This window comes from Lissotriton vulgaris, chromosome 1_1 (assembly GCF_964263255.1).
Source record: "Lissotriton vulgaris chromosome 1_1, aLisVul1.2, whole genome shotgun sequence".
NCBI lineage: Eukaryota > Metazoa > Chordata > Amphibia > Caudata > Salamandridae > Lissotriton > Lissotriton vulgaris.
In genome coordinates this window covers 152686872-152706543 of record NC_141685.1, presented here as the reverse complement: position 1 = coordinate 152706543, position 19672 = coordinate 152686872, and the positions used below count along the sequence as shown (strand labels likewise).

The 19672-nt window shown below is 45.8% G+C and overlaps 1 protein-coding gene and 1 pseudogene across 1 annotated transcript in view; both read left to right on the top strand.

Moving 5' to 3' along the window:
- The window catches only part of LOC147737905 (uncharacterized), a 56540-nt pseudogene extending 40048 nt beyond the window's left edge, over positions 1–16492 (top strand).
- LOC147737899 (uncharacterized) overlaps positions 1–19672 on the top strand; it is a 610977-nt gene that overhangs the window by 130479 nt on the left and 460826 nt on the right. The gene's annotated exons all lie outside the window — the stretch shown is intronic.

Here is a 19672-nt window from a genome sequence, read left to right as displayed (position 1 = left end):
TACTCTGCCATCCCAAGGAAGGACCTCACTTCTTCCTTACTCTTCGGTGGCGGCGCTTCACATATGGCTCTATTGTTTGCTTGCTTGGGCATGATCCCTTGATTGCTAATCTCATGGCCCAGGTAGGTAACCGACGTCATTCCAAATTGGCACTTCTCCCATTCCTCCGTGAGTCCGTGCCGTTCTAGGATCCGCAACACTTCTCCCAGCTTTTTGTCATGATCTTCTTGATCCTTGCCCATCATCAGGATATCGTCCTGGAAGTATTGTACTCTTTCCACGTTTTTGAACAATGTGTGCATCAGCTTTTGGAATACTGCGGCAGCAGATGCCAGTCCAAAGGGCATCCTGCGGAATTGGTAACATCCGAATGGAGTTATGAACGATGTGAGTCTCCGACTGGTGTTGTGCAGGGCTATCTGATAATAGGCTGAGGTAAGGTCAATTGTGGAAAACCATCTTATTTCCTTGGTCCTTGTCAGCATCTCATCTATCCTGGGTAGAGGGAATTTCTCCACTACAATGTTCTTATTAAGTTCCCTCAAGTCCACACATAAACGGACCTTGCCGTTGGGTTTCCTTACCACCACTAGGGGTGCCAACCATGCCGCACAGCTTTTCGGTTCTATGATTCCATTTTCCTCTAGACTTTGCAACTCTTGCTGCACTGTAACTCTGATGGCCATCGGTATATTTCTCACTTTGTGGGATACCGGTTTCGCATCACTCTTGAGATCGCTCTTGTGTGTGAATTTAGTCAGTTTCCCGACTTTGCCGCCAAACACTGTGGGGAATTCTTCCTTTAATTTTGTAACTTTAGGTTGCAGTTCAGGACCGGTCATCAAGACTTGAGTGGCACCTCCCAGATTTAACTGTATGCCCAGGTCGCCCTGGTCCATCCACCCTAGCACCGAGGGACCCTTCTCCGCAACGTACAGTTTGCACTCTGCACCTCTCTCCTTGAACTCGAACTTCAATCTTCGAAATCCCACCATGGGGATCGGTTCCCCGGTGTAGGTAACCGGACAGATATCCAGAGGTTCCAACTGTGGTCCTAGTTTGCATTCGAAGCTTTCATCCCACACTTTCCTTTGTATGATGGTGGACGGGACCCTGAATCCGCTACCATCTTGATCGGTACTGCCCCTATCACCAAGTCACACTGCGGTTTCTTGGGGCGGTTGCAGTCAATGCCTAAGATGTACTCTTCGATACACAGCACACTGTCCTCTTCTTCCTCTTCATCCTCTTCTTCTCCCCTTGACTCCAGGGCTATGTACTTGACAGTCGGCCTCTGTTTCTTCCGGCGACATACCTTCTCATAGTGTCCCACTATTCCTCAGAACATGCATTTGGCACGGAAGGCTGAACAGCGTTTGTCATATGCAGCATGAGATGAGCTGCTGCAGCGATGGCACTCCTTTCTGTTTTCTTTGGATTGGCTTCTACCTTGCTCAGCCCGGGATGTCCCTCTGGTCTGCGTTTTTTCTTCTGCTGATGCTGCCTTCCCCCTCTCAGAAGGTTCCTTGTCCGTGATCCTGTTGACCATAGGCCTTGCTGTGGCATCCCTTTTTGCCGCTTCTGCACTCCTTTTTGACAATTCTGCTTTCTTTACCATCGCGATGACTTCCTTCAGGGTGGCTTCTCCATTCGCCCACAATTTGTCCTGGACAGCCGCATTGGTTGTGTGCATGACTATCTGATCTTTGATGAACTCATCATGCATGGTGCCAAACTTACAAGTGATTGCTAGCTTCTTCAAAGCTGCGACATACTCGTCGACGGACTCTCCAACCTCTTGTTTTCTTTGTTGAAAATTGAATCTGTCAATGGAAGTGCACACCGCTGGTCTGTAGAGACTGTTCAAATCCTCAATTGCATGGCAAAATACGTCATCATCACCCGCTTGTCGTGGCGTTGGGACTAGGTTCTGGAACACCCGTATACCTTCTGGGCCCAGGTTGTGGAGCAGTATCCTCCTTTTTCTCTTGCTTGGGTATTCCTCCCCACTCTCATCTTCCAAAGCCTCCAGGTAATTCATAAAGTATTCCCTCCAGTCCTTCCACTTCATTACGGGGTCCCCTGGCCTGGGAAGAAACGGGATCGGTGTTGTTAGCGATGACGCTGGGCACACATTTCTGCCCATCTCTGTGGTTGCTCTCCTACTCCTCTGGGGCTGTTGGAGGGAAAATTAATTGTGGGCACGAGGGGTCAGGGGGCCTGGAGCAGCAGCTCAGAAGCCGTGCTGGGGAGACCGTGAGAGAGAACTAAGGGAAATGGGACAGCTTAATTTGCACCGGGGTAGTCCTGGAACGCTTGCTCTAAAAACAGGAAACAAATGGATATATGACCCTTGGAGACTGTTTCTGAAAGTTGTACAAGTTTTATTAGAAGACACAGCTTCTATAAATATATTCAATAATAGCATAAAACCACATAGTACTTGGTCCAGCTCCTAGCATTGTCTTGAAAGCTGCAAGGACCAGTTTGAATTTACAAAATACAGTTTACAGCTGCTATGAGAGAGAGAGACTATACATTAAGTACACTTGTGAGCTTTGAGGCAGATTGCATAGAAAAGGTTGAGCACATATTATTGGGAACACTCACCACTGTATACAAGATATCCTGTAAGTCCAAGTTAAACACCTTAAATGCAGTGAAGATAAAACAAGGTCAGAGAAAACATATCATTTCAAATTAGTGAAATATAACTTTAAATGCAAAAAGGAAAAAGCATTTCATTACAGCAGAATATACAATAGAGCAGCAGAACCTAAGTACATGAAACAAGGGCTTCTCGAGTAACCCCTGGGAAAAACTCCTGTCCGACACCCATGTGCAAACGAGGAGTAGTTCAACGATTTACGTGTTGACCTCCTTTTTATATTGTTCAGGGGTGAGAAGCCTATGGTCACGCCATATCACGTCACCTCGAACCACATATCCTTTTATCACCTCTCACGCCCCTGCCTGGTACCTTCCCATCATAAGTGTAAATGTGGCCCCTTCTCGTAATTGTGTGGCACGTACGCCAGCCTAGACTGAGTTCCTGCCATTTTGACTGGAAGTTTGTCATTAATTAGAAATGTGTTATTATTGCTTTGAAGGATCCTATTCATGCGTTTATGTGCCAGTCTGTGATACTGATTTGCCACATTTATCCTCATTTATCGGACAGCTTGTGAAGTAGCTTGTGGTGGGAACTTCCCTTTTCCCTGTTCACAGCTATTAGCTGGGGTGCTTGGGGTGTGTTGCAAGATTAAGAAGGAACTTGAACTTTAATGATCGTGAACCTAGCATACAGTAGGGTGGGGGCTATAAACAGGAGTGCTGAGCCTTGCAGAAGTGGAGCTGGGTGAAGCTTGGGTCAGACCTGCTTTCTGCTTCTGTTTAAGCTGAAAGAAAATGGCAGTGCTCAGGCCAACGTAACTGAGGCCTATAACTTCTAAGCAGCAGGGCCTACGCAGGGTTCATGCTTAGCTAGTGATAAGAGTGTCCTAGGATAACTATGCAGTGAATTTTTCTCCCTCTGTCAGGGCTGCCCGGTGCACCCGACCTGCTCGGGAGTTTGCGGTCCTGCTGAGGACTGGTCGTGCCCTCTTTACGCGGCAACGCGTTTCTGCCAGGGCCCCCCTGTGCGTGGGTTCAGTCGTGCAGGGTGTGGGCTATGCAGCTTGGGGTAGGACATGCTAGGCCCTTGTACTCACGGTGGGCACAGTCCTCTTTTTTCCTCGCCCATTACCCACAGGCTGCTCGAGGATGCGCTCCTGGCCTTGCCACTCCTTCCCCTGTTGTATTGTCCCCTGCTGCGCTCTCCCTGTGTTCTGCCCTGTTGCCCCCTCGGTGGTGGGGTGCTATGTCCAGCTCTCGGTGGCTGATGTGGCTCTTGCCTTGGCTTGTGCTTTTTTTTCAGTACTTTTTTTTTCCGGCCGATCCCATCCTTGTCGCCACTGTAATGATGTGCCTGCCCCCCACAGATCAGAAGGACGCTGATATAGGGGTTTAAACTATTTATTTCTGGGAGACACGTCTGCTCCTTGTTCTCCTCCCGCGCTGAATTCCTCGATCCAAAATGGCGTCCGCGGTCCGCGTCATCACGCTGCTAAGTGACGACTGGACCACTACACTACACCCGGGGTTTTCAAATACCACGTTGTTTATGTCCCCGCTCTAATCGCGCTTAGGATTAGGCCAGGTTTGGTTCAGGATAAAGTCACAGAGACGCACAGCACAAATGAAAACATGAGGAGCTTTTGTAGTAATGTGTTCACAACAATAACCACGGTCAGACGTGTGCGTCTGAGTGAGTGAGACAGCGCAGGAAACAACGACATCACCCCATCGCAAGACCTCTGCAACTCCCTCGCTTCATACTTCCACAACAAGATCGCGGACATACACAACAGCTTCAACAACCAACCAACGCACACCATGACCGAACAATCACCCCCCACCACCACCCTCCACGCCTGGACCCCGATCAGCACCGAAGACACCATCCGCACGATGAACTCCATCCACTCCGGATCACCGACCGACCCCTGCCCTCACCACGTCTTCAACAAGGCCGACGCTGTCATCGCACCCCACCTGCGAGACATCATCAACACATCCTTCGACACCGCCACCTTCCCTGAGAGCTGGAAACACGCCAAACTCAGCGCTCTACTCAAGAAACCAACAGCCGACCCCACCGAACTCAAGAACTACCGCCCCATCTCGCTCCTCCCGTTTCCAGCCAAAGTCATCGAGAAGACCGTCAACAAGCAGATGGCCGCCTTCCTCGAGACGAACGGATCCCTTGACCCCTCACAGTCCGGCTTCCGAGCCAATCACAGCACCGAGACCGCCCTCATCGCCGCCACCGATGACATCCGAGCCCTGATGGACAATGGAGAAACAGCGGCCCTCATCCTCCTAGACCTCTCCGCGGCATTCGACACGGTCTGCCACCGCACCCTAGTACAGCGCCTCAGCAACATCGGAATCCAGGACAAGGCGCTGGAATGGATCATCTCCTTCCTCGACGGAAGAACACAGAGAGTCCGCCTACCACCGTACAAGTCAGAGGCCTCCGAAGTCATCTGTGGCGTCCCTCAAGGATCATCTCTGAGCCCCACCCTCTTCAACGTCTACATGAGCCCCCTCGCGGCCATCGTACGCAAACACAACCTCAGCATAATCTCCTACGCCGACGACACCCAGCTGATCCTCTCCCTGACCAACGACCCCGCCTCCGCCAGAGCCAACCTGCACGAAGGGATGAAAGAGGTAGCCGAGTGGATGACGACCAGCCGCCTGAAACTGAACTCTGACAAGACGGAGGTCCTCATCCTGGGCTCTTCCCCCTCCGCCTGGGACGACTCCTGGTGGCCTCCCGCCCTGGGCACCGCACCCAAACCGACAGACCATGCACGCAACCTGGGCTTCATCCTGGACTCCTCCCTCTCCATGACCAGGCAAGTCAACAACGTCTCCTCGGCGTGCTTCAACATCCTACGCATGCTACGGAAGATCTTCCGGTGGATCCCCACCGAGACCAGGAAGACCTTCACCCAGGCCCTCGTCACCAGCCGACTGGACTACGGCAACGCCCTCTACGCCGGTATCACCGCCAAGCTCCAGAAGAGACTCCAGCGGATCCAGAACGCCTCAACCAGACTCATCCTCGACATCCCACGAACCAGCCACATCACCGGACATCTGAGAGACCTTCACTGGCTCCCCGTCAACAAAAGATTCACCTTCCGCCTCCTCACCCACGCACACAAAGCCCTACACGACCAAGGCCCGAGCTACCTCAACAGCCGGATCAACTTCTACGCTCCCAAACGCCACCTCCGATCAGCCAACCACGCCCTCGCCGCCATCCCCCGCATCCGAAGAGCGACTACAGGAGGAAGGTCCTTCTCCTACCTGGCCGCCAAGACCTGGAACTCCCTCCCTCCCGACCTGCGCCTGACCCAAGACCACCTCTCCTTCAGGAAGAAGCTGAAGACCTGGCTGTTCGAGCAGTAGCGGCACCCCCCCCCCCCCCCCCCCCCCAGCGCCTTGAGACCCTACGGGTATGTAGCGCACTCTATAAGTGTCACTGATTGATTGATTGATTGGCCTCCTTTTCTAAAAGACACGCTGAAAGGCACTAAGACCGCGGATGAAATGTGAAAAATAGATGCAACTTGCAACCCACAGCTGGAAACGAAAGCAAACATCCATTGGCATTATTTATGCTTAGATGGTCTATCTAAAGGTTTTCTTTCTTTTGTACCTTCATGTCATAATACTCTAAACGGTGTCCTTCCGTTTTCCCTTCTTTCCTTACTAGCTTCCACCATTCATTTCTTCCAGTCTTTTCTCTCCCCACTGTTTCCTTTCTTTCTTTCTTTCTTTCTTTCTTTCTTTCTTTCTTCCTTTCTCCTTTCCATCCAGGCTTTTTTCCTTGTTATTTTTCCTTTCTATATTTCTTCCAGGCTTTTTTTCCTGTCTTCCTTACTTTCCTTCCTTCCTTAAACCAATTCTCTTTTTCTCTGCCTCCTTCACCGCTTATTCCTTTCTTCATAACTTAATACACCCTTTACTTCCTCTCTCATTCCTTCCCCTCATTCTCACCTTCCTTATTTCCCTCTCATCCGTCCTTCCTTCCTTTTTGCCTTCCGCCCATCATCTGCTCCTTTCTTACCTTATGCCTTTCTTCGGTCATTCCTTTGTTCTTTCCATCTCCCCCCCTCTCTTTTCAGAGTGCTCATAAAATGAAATCTTCATGACATATTGCTGTACATTACCATGCTTTTGTATGAGCCTTATTAAGAGTGGACAAGCTGGGTTGATTTTGCTTGACATCTCATTTTAGCCCCTCCGATTCACACAAGCCAGGCAGGCTCCAAACGTCCATGACAGAAAATATTTCTACATTTTTGCACTGATGCATTATATTTCCACTCGGGGTTTACAAACAAGTTACACATTGCTCCAGAGCTAGTTCCACCATAACACAGTACCACCAGCCCTAGCCTGTAGTGCAACGGGATGGAAAATAAATAGCTGTGGTATTTTTTAAAGGGCTATTTGTGGATACCTGGCAGCTCAAACTTTAATTTTTACCTTGCAACATAGATTACAAAATAATGTTAAACATCACATTATTTGCTGTCTTTAAAAAAATGCAAACAACAGCATTCGAAGCTTAAAAACTACCATGGAGCAAAATTGCATTCCTTTTTGCTTGTTTACTTTAGTCAAAACGTATATTCGTACTTTTTATATTAGCCCCTTTTTTGCTTTATTGTTGGCTTTGTACAGGTAGTCAGAGGCGGCCTTAGGCATGTGCAAGCTGTGCACCTGCACAGGACCGCCAAACCCCAGGGGCCGCCACGCCAATATATATCCTTAATATTATAATCCTCTGAGGATGGATACATATTTGCGTGGCGGGCCTGGCAGGGATTTGGCGGCCTCCAGCTCTGTTCCACTTCCAAACACCCTGACCCCCCTGTTCAATGGCCTCCGTGCCTGCGTTCCTCCAGGTTCCTGATTGGCTTCTTTTTTTCCCTACCCACTGCTGGCCCACTGGTACAGGCGTATATAACATTGCAAGCAAAATTAAGAGAATTCGAGTACACAAATCTGGTTATTCGAAACGAAAGAGAAAGGCGGCTCAGCAGGCTTTCGTAGCGTCACAGGAAGGAGCAATCCTGAACTTTATCACCCAAGGGAAAACAAAAGATGGAAAATCCTCCAGCCAGAGTACTGCTGATGCACTAGATAAAACAGGCGCTGACGTCCATAAACAAGATCAAAATAATGATGATATCCATGATCAGAATGATACTCGTGGCGGCCCCTGGAAGGGACTTTTTGGGGCAAAGAGGCCACCGATTCTTTCTCTGTGGGGGGGCTGGGGGTCTGGGGCCCCTGTCATGGCCCTGGCACTGCTGCCGTCTGTGCCAGTCCCTCACGTCATGTGTCACAATATACCCTCCTCCTCCTCCTAAATTTTATCGTTCCTAGATGAATTCGGAAGGGTAGGAGCAGCCGCAGGTACTGGTCATTTAACACCTTTATTAAAACACCTTCCTGAGCTCTGGGGGGCTCCACCCCACCCGGACCCCCTCTTCCGGGGCCCCCTACCCACGCTCCTTGCCTAGGGCCGCCATGAGCCTAGAGCCGTCCCTGAGGTAGTAATTGAGAGTAAGTAAGGAAACACAATGCTTTCATACATAGATAATGTATCACTTGCCCAGTGACTATGTTGAAAATGTCTTACTTTAAATTAGGGGAATGACTGGATTGTTAACAGGATAATGTGCTTACGATTTCTAAACACATATAAGGTCCCAAAGACGAGACCTATTGGCTATACCAATGCTTGTTTTTAGAAATGTTTGGGTTTGGTAGGTTTCCCTAGATGACCACCAAGCCTGTGACCAAAAGCATACGTGACTCCCTCACAAAACCTTGCCTTTATGTGATCGATAATTTGAAGTCTCCACAGTATGTTTTGGGCAATTTCCTGTTGCGATGTTTCCCTACGTGCCGGCTAAAATAGGGTCCAAAATGCACAGGTAGGCACATTGCGAAAAAAGGGGAGAGGAGTTGGCCTAACGGGTAGGGCTGTCGCCCTCGAATCTGGGGAACTGGGTTCGAGTCTTGGCAATGACGCTAAACATCCTGTGATTCTGGGCAAATCTCTTAATCTCCCTATGCCTAACAAAACTGAATGTGTCCTCATGTAATGCAACAGGCACGATGTAAGGCGCTCTGATACCCAATTCGGTAAAGTTTGCGCTATATAAAACTCTGTAAAAAAAAAAAGGTCAATTTTCTTTGAAAAAAAATATGTGACCACGTTGATTTTGTTTTTGGACCGTTTCCTGTTGCGGGCACTAAACCTACCCACAGAAGTGGGTACCAATTTTATCGAGAGACTTGGTGGAATGCTGGGTGGTTGGAATTTTGTGGCTCCCCACAGATTCCAAAACTTTCCATCCCAGAAATGTGAGGAAAATCTTTTTTGTTTTATAAAGTTTGAGGTTTGCAAGGGATTCTGGTTAACAGAACCTGGTGAGAGCCACACAAGTGCCCCCATCCTGGATTGCCCTGGGTGTCTAGTTTTCAAAAAATGCCCATGTTGCATTTTAACCCATTATCTGTCACGGGCACAAGTGAGGTGCCGTTTTTATCGGTAGACTTAGGGGAACCCAGAATAGTAGAACAAGTGTTATTACCAGTTGTTTTTCTACACCTTTCTGCCTTCCAAATGTAAGACAGTGTGTAAAAAAGAAGACAATTTGAAAAATGCCTCCTAATTCACATTCTGGTATTGCTACGCACAAATTCCGAGATGTGCAAATAACCGCTGCTCCTAAACTCCAAATCTTGTTCCCAATATGAGAAATACGTGGGTTTCCTTGATACCTATTATTCACTCTTTATATTTTACCAAATGAATTGCAGTATACCCGGGACACAATGAATAACCATTGCAAGGTGCAGCTCAGTTATTGGCTCTGGGTATCTGGGGTTCTTGGTGGACCTACAAGCCCGATGTATCCCCGCAACCAGAAGGGTCCTGCAAACATAACGGTATATTGCTTTAAAAAATCTAAGATAGTTAGAAGAAGTTACAGGTGAAAATGTAGGCACAAATGGCTGTTGTTTTGAACTCAATTTCAATATTTTTTTATTTCAACTGTTACTTTTATAGGAAAACCTTGAAGGATCTACACAATTGACCCCTTGCTAAATTCAGAATTATGTATTTTTTTCATAAATCTATAGCTTTCCGGGATCCATTATTGGTTTTACACCCATTTCTACCCCTAACTGGAAGGAGGTTGAAAGCACAAAAAATATGAAAATAGGCTATTTCCTTGTAAGATGCCAAAACTGTGTAGAAAATGTTGGTTTTCTGACAAATGTCTGCCTGTTCCTGAATGCTGGGAAGATGGTGATTTTAACACCACAGACCCTTTGTTGATACCATTTGCAGGGAAAAAACTGGCACTGTCTTCTCCAGCACTATTTTCCCATTAAAGTTTTTTTTGACTGTATTTTGCCTAATTTCTCTCTCCCCTCCAGGAGAATTCACAAACCCTGGGTGCCTTTAGAATCCTCAGGATGTTGGAAGAAAAGGATGCTAATTTAAGTGGACAAAAAGATACGGGTGCCTAAGCGCAAACCCCCCCAGATACCCAAAAAAGGGAGTGGCACAGGGGGACAAAAGGCCTGGCAGCGAGGGGGCTAAGGTAATGGGTGATCACAGGGCAAGGAGGATGGTGAGGACTATAAAACAGGCCAATCCTAATAGCAGACAGTGCATCAATAAAACAATACATTATAAGGAAGTAGGATGTAAGGAGGAGGCTGCCGGGAACACGTAAGGGTAGATCACCATAATGTCTAATCCATGCAATCTGCCAGCGTGGCTCCTGGTCCCACCATCGACAGGGAAATAGAGATCACATGAACAGGAGGATATACATCATACTTGGGTACAATTGTACATGCACCAACTCACACAGGCTGCAATGGCATGCATGTGGTCAGAGTTTGGAGGGTCCCCCATGGATCCCCACCGAAACTAGAAAAACGGTCACCCACGCACTAGTTACAAGCCGACTGGACTACGGAAACACCCTTTATGCCGGTACCACCGCAAAGCTCCAAAAAAACCTCCAACGCATCCAGAACGCATCAGCCAGACTCATACTAGACATCCCGCGTAAAGACCACATTTCCGGTCACCTGAAAAACCTCCACTGGCTCCCTATCAATAAGAGGATAACATTCCGCCTCCTCACCCACGCACACAAAGCACTTTACGAACTTGGACCAGATTGCCTCAACGCGCGACTTTCCTTCTACACCCCCTCCCGCCAGCTACGCTCGTCCAACCAAGCCCTGGCCGCTGTTCCTCGCATCAACAAAACCACCATGGGAGGAAGATCCTTCTCCTATCTGGCGGCTAAAACCTGGAACTCACTTCCCATTCACCTCCGCCTCACTCAAAACCACCTAGCATTCAGAAAGCAACTCAAAACCTGGATTTTCGACAAGTAATTCGCCTCCCTTTCTCTCCACCCTTCTTCAAGCGCCTTGAGACCCTCTGGGTATGTAGCGCGCTATATAAATCATTTTGACTTTTGACTTTGATAGTGCAGCACATGGGGTCCCCTGGAGTACCTAGGCCCTAGGCATCTAGTACCAGATACTAGGGACTTAGTAGGGTACACCAGCAGCCAATTAGGAATGTACCAAGGTACTCACCATAGCCAATATAGAGAGGAAGCCCAGTGACTGGGGTCCTGATTAGCAGGATCACAATCAGACTAGTCAGAAAAACAGTATGACACCAGCAAAAAGTGGGGGTAACCATGAAAGCAGATCCTACTTTCCCACACCCTCATCCACTCTCCCCACTCCTCTAGGGAGTAGCATGTGTAGTTTGTTATCCTCTGCACGTGCACAGTGCAGGAGAGTATGCAGCCACCTCTTAGTGTCCGGCACAGAGGCCGCTTTCCAAGACATTGCTATTCGTCACTTGAAAAGTACGTATGCAAGGTCTATGAACCTGTGTAAGTGTTTGCCCCCCTTTGCTTTAGGGTGAAGTCCTAGCAGGCAGGATTCAGGGGTAGTTGACAGTGTATGATCTGTGAGTTCAGCTGTGGTGGCTGTAACCTCAAGCCATGACACCTGTAGTGGTGGGCACTCCCACACCATATGTTAGAAGCCAGCGTCAGCCTGTTTACTGCACGGACACTCTGGTGTCGAATCAGGAAACGCGCTCTTGATACAGTGGGGTGAGAGTTAACTGTAATGTGTGTAGTTAAATTGAGTGAATTGGAATCGGGGGTTCCAGGACACTTGGCTAACATGTTGTAGCGCCTGTATGCATGACTTGAGCGGTTGCGGGAGCACAGCGTTCATCTAGCCAATGCTGTCCTCCGTGTGCAGCTGGTGAAAGGTCGATGGTCGGCATTTAAAACACCTTCCTGTTGCTCTGTTCTTCAAACAATCGTTAAAGATTGGCTGAGGTGGAGTGCTCAGTGCTGTGTTATTGGAAGCCAGCATCCTACTTTCCGCTTCTATATCTCAGAATATTACTGAGCTATAAATGTTTTATTTCTGTCTGATCTTGGCCTGGACCCGCTCCACATGTCATAGAGGGAAAGCTTCTGAGGAATTATCACACACGCTGCTAGTTTCAGGCTCTTCGATCAAAATGCAGTAACAATCCACTATCCAGCTACCTCACCTATCACTCGTTGACTCTGTGCCTGCCTTGGACCGATAGGGAGCTCAGCTTCTTTTTGGTGAGGTTTGTGCTGTACAAATACCACATGCATAGCATCTTTTTCAAAAGAAGAACACTTTGGTGACAGCAAACTTTACTGCTGCATAATGCAGTTGAGATAGTAAGGAAAATTGATGGCATGCAGCACGCTTTGGATCATTTGGCGGTGCATTTCACACTGTGCCTATGGCATTTTGTGTGTATTTGAAAAGCAGTGCTAAGCTTGTGGCCCTTTGTGAAAGCTGTGTAGGGACTGTGTCATTGCCAGGCATGTGTGAGAGTCGCAGAAGGCACTTTATCTTTGTGTTATGTGCAGTGTGCACTGTTGGGGTGCATTCTCCCTCTTGTGGAAAGAATGAGCGCACCTCAGTATTGTTCCATTAAATGTGGCCACAGTGGTTTGTACAGGTGATGTTGAATTGCATGAGTAGGAGGAAGGATCCATGAAAAGTCATGGGAATTACATGGTTAGAAAATGTTGTTTGCAGGTTTTGTGCTGGAAAAGGAATGTTGAAAGCAGATCTATGCATGAGAGGTGCAGGTGAATACATTTAAGAATAGGCCCTTCCTTGTATGGAGGGCAGCAGAGATGTAGGATATATGGACAGAGCAGTTTGACTTAAGAGATGTTTTTAAGATTATTTCGGGTGCTGAGCAAGACCCAGAGATGAAAGGGTGCTAACAGGCTTTGGCTTTGGAGCACCATCTGTGCTCTTGCTATGCTTATGCAGCACAGCTCTCAACTAGTGTGCCACCAGGCTAGTGTGCTATCTCAAGCTCTAAAGTTAGAGGTGGGCAAACTAAACAACAGAGCAGCCCAGCTCAATCTCCCAGTCCATTCGGGTAATACTGAGAAGTAAAAACAATCATTAAACTGCTGCTCTACTGCATATTGTGGGTGCAGTGGATGAAGCCAGGCATCTCTGCGAGCAATAATATTTGATTTATGGCACAACACGCTGATGTCCACCCTTCTGTCTCGGGTCTTCCTGATCCATCTCCCATCTCTTACTCAAAGAGCTGTTCTTGTTTTTTAAAACCTTGACCATATGCTTCTACCTAAAGCTGTAACTAGTGTATGAGTGCTATGCGAGCACCCTTTTTTTTTTACTAATTTACCCATGAATACCTTTGCTCAAATAAGTAAGATGTGACATATTCAAAGCAACTTTTATGTAAATTTATGTGTATGGTTAAATATGCCTTCATAAGTTTCAAAAATGGTAATCAAGAGATATTTATACAATCAATTAAAAATTGTGTATGCACATTCTGTTATGTTTCCCTTTAAGTTATTTTAAATCTTTATACATCCGACAGAAAACAATCTTTGATTGTACGAAATGTTTCAAAATGAGGAAGATAACACTGTAAATCTGCAAAGACGAAGTCCGAAATATTGAGTTCCAGTATTCAGGAAAACATAAGTGCCGTCAGAGCCAGCCAAACTCGAACATAAACTGGCACATCCTGAAAGAAGGGACAAGGGACACGAGAAATTCAGTGATTCCACGAGTCTCAGCTGTGCCCCTCCATGCCTCAAAACGAAGAAATAACCTCTAGAAAATTAAGACAACACTGATAAACCTCCTCTTGTGTAAACATGTCCAATAACAGCTTTGATCATAAGGTCGGTATGAGGTGGTTACAGCAGTGCTCTGCTTCCTAAAATTATACCACGCCACCATTCTGTGCTAAAGGTTAAGCATGGGCGAATTTTACGAATCTCGCGTTCGCGAATTTTGCGGATTTGCGAACTCGCAATCCGCAAAATCCGCGAATTCTCGCGAATTTTTTTTTTTTTGTGTTTGCGCGGGTTTCTGCCAGTTCGCGAGGGTTTTATACACTTTCGCAAATTGCGAACTTACCTGTCGGGTCGCAAGTTTCGCGAACTTGTTGTTTCTACGTGTCCAGCCTGTTTGGGACACTCTTCTTCATCACTGCCACTCTCTGTCACCACTGCCACTCTCTGACTACTCATGCCACCCTCTGGCCCACCCATGCCACCCTCTGTTTCATCACAGCACCCTCTGGTTGTCCAGTCAGTGTACATTATTGTGGCAAAGCAAGCACACCTTCCCTGCCTCAAGTGACCTGAATTAATTTGGGGCTGATTAATGTGTCACAGAATATGTTTTTAGCTGGCACCTGCTTCCTTAGTGCTTCCTGATTAGTGATCTTTTGCACTTGCTAAGTGCTTTCATTGTTGCAAAATTAGTTACAACACCTGCCCTGCCCCAACTGACAATAATGAATTAGGGGCTGATTAATGGATTTGAACTTCCAGCCTGGCTCCTGCTTGTCTCCCTTAGCTGTAATTCAGGACCTTTGTGGCATATGTGTAACTATTCTGAGGTTCAGAGCAGGGTCACATAATAGTTGCAACTGGCAACTGAACTCTGGAGGGGCCCCTCAGGAAGCACTACAGGAAATGGCTACTAATGATGAGCCTGAACTTTTGAACCTGGTAAGTAGTTTCAGTTTTGCTAAGATCGTATTTCTGCAATTTTGCACTTATTCGCGGGGCGCGAAGTTGTACTGGGAAGCCGCGAACTCACGCGAACAGTGCGAGCAGTGCGAGCAAAATCCGCTGCTCGCGGATTTGCGGATTTTGCGGGAGATTCGCGAATCTCGCGGATTGCGAATTTACCGAAAATCCGCAAAATCCGCGAGCGAAACGGATTTTCCGCCCATGCTTACTAAAGGTGTATTGCAAACTGTTTCAGACCAATCCACAGCAACCATTGAAAAGCGCAACGGGGTGGAGTCAGAAAAGTGAAGGTTAAGAGAAATAGGGGTTCTGCTGGTTCTGGGTTCCAGTGTGCCCCGACCAGAAGGACAATTAATCTTTACCCGCAAGCATGCAGAACCATTATCCAGTCTAAAGACACAATCGCCCACGAAGAAGCCTTACACACGTTATGAGATTGGAAAGTAGTTGGTGACCATTGCACTTTATTTGTTAATCGGAAAACAAACGTGCAAAATACGACTTATACAGGGAATGCAAGAATAACACAAGTGCTTTATCAGTCATGTTGGCCCTCAATGGATGTAAACAAGTATATACCAGAGCCAGAGACGCTAACCAAGAGAGTCTCAGACACATGCAGTGAGAGCTTTAGTTTGTCATCAATATTAAAACCCCATCAGCAAGCACACACAGGGAAAAAACTATTCAAATGCACTGAATGTGTAAAGAGCTTTATTCAGTTATCAGGCCTACAAAGACATCAACAAACACACACAGGGGAAAAACCATTCCACTACAGTGAATGTGAGAAGAGCTTTAGCCAGGTATCAGGACTCCAGACACATCAGCGAACACACACAGGGGAAAAACTATTCAAATGCACTGAATGTGTAAAGAGCTTTATTCAGTTATCAGGCCTACAAAGACATCAACGAACACACACAAGAGAAAAACCATTCCACTGCAGTGAATGTGAGAAGAGGTTTATTCAATTATCAGACCTAAAACAGCATCAGAGAACACACACTGGAGAAAAACCATTCAAGTGCAATGGATGTGGGAAGAGCTTTATATATTTATCACACCTAAAACATCATCAGAGAACACACACCGGAGAAAAACCATTCCAGTGCAGTGAATGTGGAAGAAGTTTTAGTGATTCATCAGCATTAAGGAAACATCTGCGAACACACACAGGGGAAAAACCATTCCAGTGCAGTGAATGTGGAAGAAGTTTTAGTGATTCATCAGCATTAAGGAAACATCTGCGAACACACACTGGAGAAAAACCATTCCAGTGCAGTGAATGTGGAAGATATTTTAGTGAATCTTCAACATTAAGGATTCATCAGCGAACACACACTGGGGAAACACCATTTCAGTGCAGTGAAAGTGTGAAGAGCTTTTGTCAATCATCACACCTAAAACAGCATCAGAAAACACACACCGGGGAAAAACCATACCAGTGCAGTGAATGTGAGAAGAGGTTTATTTGATTGTCAGACCTAAAACAGCATCAGAGAACACACACTGGGGAAAACCCATTCAAGTGCAATGAATGTGGGAAGAGGTTTATATATTTATCAAACCTAAAACGTCATCAGAGAACACACACAGGGGGAAAACCATTCCAGTGCAGTGAATGTGGAAGAAGTTTTAGTGATTCATCAACATTAAGGGAACATCCGCGAACACACATGGGAAAAAACATTCAAGTGCAGTGAATGTTTGAAGAGGTTTAGTCGATTATCACAACTAAAACAGCATCAGAGAACACACACTAGGGAGAAACCATATCATTGCCATGAATGTAAAAGTAGTTTTAGTGAATCATCAACATTAAGAAAATATCAGCGAATACACAATGTAAAAACCATTCAAGTGCAAGGAATGTGACAATGGATATATATATATATACAAGGGAGGCAACATAGTCCTGTGGCCGTTGGAAATGTATAATCAGGAAGCACTCTCTCAACTTCAAGACCGTGAATGCTATACTAGAATAAGTCCGACACACATCATAGGATTACAAGAGAAATATCACAACGAACTATATAGGTGGAAAGGCATGGGTTTGTTAAGCAAACAGGAGTTTGAGTACCTGAAGAACGACTACCCAATAACTCCTCAATTATACCTAATCCCCAAAATCCATAAAAACAGCAGTGTACCACCAGGCAGACCCATTATATCTGCAATAGGGAGCCTATTTGAAAAGACAAGTATTTTCATAGACCATTTCCTACAACCGGAGGTGAGGGCTTTACCTGCCTATTTGAAAGACTCAGGTGATTTCCTAGCTAAAATCTATGATGTGGAATGGAAAGATAACTACTTATTCATGACCCTAGACGTACAATCTTTGTACACTAGCATTCGACACAAAGACGGACTCAATGCCCTGAAACATTTCCTCGGAAAAAGACCAATAAACCTTTTTGAACATACCCGCATGATCCTTGAAATGACTGAATGGTGTTTGACCAACAACACCTTCATATTTGACAAACTTCATTACAAACAAATGCAGGGTTCGGCCATGGGTACTTGCTTCTCCCCCAGCTATGCGAATCTGCATATGGGCTGGTGGGAGGAGAAAGTCTTGCAAGTCACTCACGCAGAAACTATAACCAACAACATTGTAATGTACAAACGTTTTATCGATGACATTTTTATTCTGTGGCAGGGCAGTCCTGAAAGTGCCGAAAAATTCGCCAAGGAATTGAATGAAAATGCATTGAACTTGAAATTCACATGTAATATTAATTGTGATACTATACAATTCCTTGATGTTGAGTTGTTTGTGATGAATAATGGTATACAGACACGCACATTTAGGAAACCAACAGCAGGAAACACAATCTTACACGCGCAAAGTTTTCACCCGACACCTCTGAAGCAGTCTATCCCATATGCTGAATGCCTTAGGATGACTAGAAATTGTAGCACACAAGAAGAACTGTCTAAAGCCAAAAAGAACCTTTTCCATAGGTTAAAAAACAGGGGATATACGGAGAATACCTGTAGGGGGGCAGAGGCCAAGTGTGAAAACAAAACCAGACAGGAACTCATATTCCCTCCCAAAGACAAGAATAGTCCTGTAATAAATGAACAACAGCCACCAAGGCTAATAACAGGATACAACAGGTATCACGCAAATCTCCGCAAAATTCTCAGGAGACATTGGCCACTAGTACACAACGATCCTACCATTGGCCAGTTGGTGGGTAAAAGTCCCCTGGTAACCTATAGAAAAGCTAAATCCATGCGCAGTGAACTGGTATGCAATGCCCCAGCAATCATAAAACAGAAAAATTGGTTACAGAACCAAAAAGGCTTCAAAAAATGCAGTAAATGCAAAGCCTGCAACCACGGGATAAATACCACTACAGTCAGTATACCATTCAGACACAAACCATACACCATAAGAGCACAACACTCGTGCAAAACCGAATTTGCGGTGTATGTGCTGACATGTGTCTGTGGCAAGAGATATGTAGGTTCCACCATCCACCCAGCACATGTCAGAATATTGCAGCACTTGAGGGCAATAGTGAACAAAGACCCTACTTACCCGGTAGCAAGGCACATCAACCAGCTACATGAAGGTAATGCCCAGAATCTCACTTACTATGTCATTGATAGTGTACCTAAAAATGCGAGAGGAGGCAACCGTATTCTAGCCCTACGCCGACTGGAGTCCAGATATATAATCCTTCTGAACTCCAAAATCCCGTTCGGATTGAACGCGGATGAAGCCCTGAACGTACACTTATGAATCAGTATGTACTCTTCCCATCCCTCTAAACCCATTCTTTAACATCTGCTGTTCTACTACTACTTAGAACTGTTTTTAAACCACAAGCACAGCAACAAAGTCACCTTCCACGTAACTAATCACAAGTAGCCCTAGTTATCACCTTTAATTTGTGAACCTTTTATTACCCCACTAATCACACTAAAACAAGTCACAAGCCATTACTCCACTTGGAGAAGAGAGAAAGCCAACTTGTTAAGTACTGCATTAATGAGCTGCGCCGGCATGTATATGTTTAACATGAATAACATATAGCACTTGACTTAGCTGACGCTATAGTTGGGAAATGAATATTTGTAATTGACAGAGTAATTACTGCTGTACATATATATCATCAAACGTATAATACCTTAAGTATGGCACATGCACTAGGGAGCAGCATAACCTACCTGGGTCTGTACTCCTCATATTGGTCCTACAAGCATGTCCATCCACGGGTGGTCACGGAGGGATAATTCCAGCATCACCATCACTAATCGCTAGCGCAACCATCAGTTACCACTAAAACTAATGGCAAACTTATGGCAGACAGTGCACGTGTGCATAAGATTTGTAATAAGTGTGGACGCACGTTTATTTAATTTACTTTATTTCATTTATTTATTTTATGAAATGTAATTTAAAGTGTTCTCAAATTCATGAATTATACAAGTGTGAAGTTAACACATGTAACAATGAATATAAGGGACCTTTTAGTAATGTGGTTCAATTGAGCGTTACCAAGTTGCATAAACATAGGTGAATGACTGACATGATGTTTCACATGCAAGTCATGAAACTTTTCTATGTCCACACATGAGGGTTAAACATGTAACCATACCAACCCTGGGCCAATGAAAACGTGTAACACATCAAACGCCTCAGCAACCATGTAACATTCATGTATATTTAAAGTGTAACATAATGACAATGCAGATGTAGTGAGCAAGGCGGGGCAAGCCGCCGAAACGCGTCTATGCAGCAAATGAGCCATTAAAAATCGTTTGGATTTTGATTCACGGAGTCAGCGCCTTATTTTGATGGAAAGTTTGGTTTGGTGTCGATATATATATATATATATATATATATATAAACACAGAATTCC